General features: G+C 51.0%; 1 protein-coding gene across 2 annotated transcripts in view; it reads right to left on the reverse strand.

Moving 5' to 3' along the window:
• Positions 1-3,929, reverse strand: part of RUNDC3A (RUN domain containing 3A) — a 21,781-nt gene that overhangs the window by 11,572 nt on the left and 6,280 nt on the right. The window lies entirely within an intron of this gene.

Genomic DNA, 3,929 nt, shown 5'->3' on the forward strand with positions numbered 1-3,929 from the left:
TCCTGCCTATGCAGGGGGTCGGACTCGATGATCTGTTGAGGTCCCTTCCGACCCTAACATCTATGAATCTATGAATCAACATTACAGCCAGGGGCACAGAGCAGGGGAGAGACCAAGGAGGGAGCGGGAGACAGAACAGCTGTGCCTACTGGGGGCGCCCTGACTGAGGGGTGGCAGGGAGGAGCAGCTGTGTAGTTGGGCATATGCACCTGGTCACAGGAGATCCAGGTTGCCTGTCCAAGCCTGCCAAATGGCCTTTGGCTGGGCAGGCAGACAGGCAGTTAGTGCGTCACTGGACTGGGATACAGGAGGCTAGGGTTTGGCTCTGGCTCTGCCATGGCTTCCTGCATGACCTTAAGTAAATCAAGTTCCCATTCTGTATAATGGACACAGTAAGCCTCACCTCCATGGCACCCTACTGGGGGAAAGTGTTCTGAGAGTGAGCTACCCCTGTGTCTCCTTCTGCCCCTGTAGGACAAGTGCTGGCTCTCATAGCGTGCTTGTCCAGTGCCTAGCACAATGCGGACCTGTCCCTACCCACTGCCATAGCTGTCCTAGTGATTCAGTCTTCATGAGGTTACATACTCTCTGAGGGTCACTGGCCCCACACCCCCTCCTCCTCACATGCCCATCATGGTCATAACCACTGTGGAGTCTGTGCTGAGATTCCCTTGCAGGAAGAAATCTACCATGCACTGTATCATAGAGACCAAGGAACAAATGTCATCTGTGTGCAGATATGACAGCCTCCCAAGCTGGTAAGCAAAGTTCTTCATGGTCATTAGAGAATGAAACTGCAGACTGAGGTGGGCCTATACGAAGAGCCTTAATTCACAGACAGGGAAACTGAGGCACTGCAGTGGGAAGCAGTGGGACAAAGAAATGGAAGCCAGGAGTTCCCCTATCCTCATCACTAAATGGAAAGACAGACAGGGAAACTGAGGCACTGCAATCGGAAGCAGTGGGACAAAGAAATGGAAGCCAGGAGTTCTGCAGCCTCCTCCCCTATCCTCATCACTAAATCACACTCCCTCCCAGTGCATGGAAGTGAATACAGGTGCTTTTGTTTTAACAGACAAGTTCTGCTTGTATTCCTGTGGGTGACTGGGGTCATGTTAGCTCCCTGGTCTTCCTGGGCACTCACAAAATGGAAGCCAGTGGTTAGAAACATGGCTTTGCCAGCACAGGCTCTCCTGCCTCCTCTCTTCGCTGCTTCTCCGTGCTCCCCACACACTGGCATCTGCTGTTTCCAGGCAGCTCTTCAGACACCTACGCACCCAGCTGTCCTGCAGCCTGCTCAGAGCCCTGTTTGTCAGCAGAGAGCAAGTGGAATCACGACCACATCCCCCCTGGGGCAGGAGGAGGGAGGAGCTGGGGAGCTTGGTTTCAGATGAAGTCACTGACATTTCAAGCCCCGAGCTGGGTTTTGTCCAGACAGTTGCCAATTAAGCTCTGAATCAAAATGATTTTGCAAGGGAGAGACGACTGGCTGACCTGCTGTTTTACGCACAGGCCCAGCATGGGAGAGAGGCAATGGCGCTAGAGCTTCTGCCCTATCAGCTCCGAATTCAGGACACCTGGGTTCTTTCTTTATCTCTGGGAAGGGAGCGTGGACTGGTGATGAGAGCAGGAAACTGGAATTTGGGGTGTGGGTTCTGCTTGTAGACATGGGAAAATGTGCTTTGGGAATCAGAGACTCAGACGGAGACTCTGGGGTTCTATTTCCAGCTTGTCCTGGCTCCCTGTGTGGCTGTGGGCAAATTTCTTACATCTCTTTGTGCCTCAGTTTATCTATTTGCAAAGAAGGACAGTCAAAGTAGTCAAACATGCTTATGAAGCTTTAAAGCACTGTGGGCTCTCCAGGTTGAAATGGGCTGTCACACGGCTGGCTATAGTGTTGCTATTACTGCATTTGTTTTAGCTGCTCTCACAGGTACAACACTCACCCGCTTGCATGTCTAAGCTTTTAAAAGCAGAGGCCCTGGGTTTAGTTCACCCAGAGATCTCACACAGCAAGAGTTTCAAAGGCAAAGCGTGTGATACATTACAACGGGCCACTTGATTCACATGAAACAGAGGCTTTTGTAAAGGGCCAGTGAGGCTACCCTCTCTTTTCACATGGAAGATTGTTAGCTATGTTATAGAAGCATCCTGTAGAGATGAGGGCCCCCACAGCACGAGGCACTGTACATGCACAGTCCCTGCTTCAGGAGGGTGGAAGTATTCTTAATCCCTGTGAGAAAAGCATAAGGACTTGACCAAGGGCACATGGGGAGTCAGCAGCAGAGCCAAGCATTGAATTCAGGCTTCTTGTAACTTAGTCTAGGGCTTTAACTGTACAGCAGTTCTTCCTAAACCACCCTACCCTTTGCTGACCCTCTTGTCTTTGTGCTTTTCAGAAGGCAGCCTGTGCTTTCATCTCACAGGGAGCCTACTCAGGAAGCCACTTGCTAGACCGGAAAGGTTTGCCTCTCCCCACCCCCTGCCCAGAGTGAAGACATCAGGCAGCTGAAATATATTTGGGTAGGGAAGTGGAGAGGGGGTGAGTGGAAATAAAACAGCTGACTGGATTTGACAAGGAAGCTTTTCATCTCAGCCTGTTCAACCTCATAGCAGGAGGCTGCTGCTGTGACCCAGGTACCACAGGAAACCACAGACCTGAGATCATACACGCATAGAAAATTCATTCTGGAAGGGACTTCCGGAGGTCATCTAGTCCAACCCTCTGCTCAAGGCAGGATCATCCCTATCCAAATCATCCCATACAAGTACTCATCTAACCCAGAGCTGTCCAACCGATCACAAAGGGATAATGTGCATCCCCAGGCTTTACCCAGCTGCCACTCCTCTTATCATTCTGATAGCTGCTGCAGCTGGGGTCCCCTCCCTCCCTAAACTTTTGCTTCCTGCTTCAGCCCAGGAGGGTCAGGTGGCACAATGCAGTATGGGGGATGAAGCAGGGGCTACCAACCCACATGGTGCAGCAGGAGAGAGTGAGGCCTGGACGCCTGTGGCTTGTACTAGTGCTGCCCCTGGGGTGTGCAGCCCTTGCTGAGCTGGCCCATGTCAGAAGCCAACCCCCAGCCACTTGGAAGCTGAACAGCCTCGGTTTAACCTATTGCTAAAACTACACAGTCAGCCCTGTCACACAACTACATGGCACATGGCCCAAAGACACCAAGAATACCCTAAGCTGCCACAGGTAAAGCAGGGGAATGAGAGCTGTCAGATGATAAAGCCCATTTCTCTCCTGCTCTAATTGTCTCCCAAAGATGGGGGCAGGGCCTGGAGGGTATAGAGATTGAAAATCTGAAACAATTCAGAGCAGCAAAATAACATGCCACATCCCCCAGCAGCTGGAAGCAATGTTAAGTGACTGGTAGCACCCTGTAATTATGTAACTGTCATGTCATCATCAGAGTGCTGTGATTTTATGTCCCTCATGAGAATAACAGCCAGCTACTCCTGCACAGCTAATGGAGGTCTGGAAGCAGATCCCTACACCTGGGAGAGTCAGTGGGGCACCATGCAGTCAGAAGGAGGGAGCTAGTGCTAGGATCGACTTGCAAGATCAGAGGTGGAGGCTGGGTGCTTTGTGGGAGGTGTGTGAGCAGGCCTATTGAAACCAATGGAGTATCTTGCAGGAGTAAAGTGTAAAGGCCTGGCTGCAGCTAGCCACCAGGGCTTCTGCACAGGAAAACCACATCTGATTAATCTCTTAGAATCCTTTGAGCATGCCCATAAAGGAGAAGTATTTGACCTGATTTAGCTGGACTTTTGGAAAGGCTTTCTGCAAGACCCCTATCAGCTTTTAAAGAGATAGAGTTGTCACATGGTGAGAGACAGAGCATTATTATGGATCAGAATCCGCTAGGAGGCAGGACGCAGGACAGGAATAGATGATTTCCATTACAGCCAAGGTCAGACAG

This window comes from Alligator sinensis, unplaced genomic scaffold (genome assembly GCF_000455745.1).
Source record: "Alligator sinensis unplaced genomic scaffold, ASM45574v1 scaffold444_1, whole genome shotgun sequence".
NCBI lineage: Eukaryota > Metazoa > Chordata > Crocodylia > Alligatoridae > Alligator > Alligator sinensis.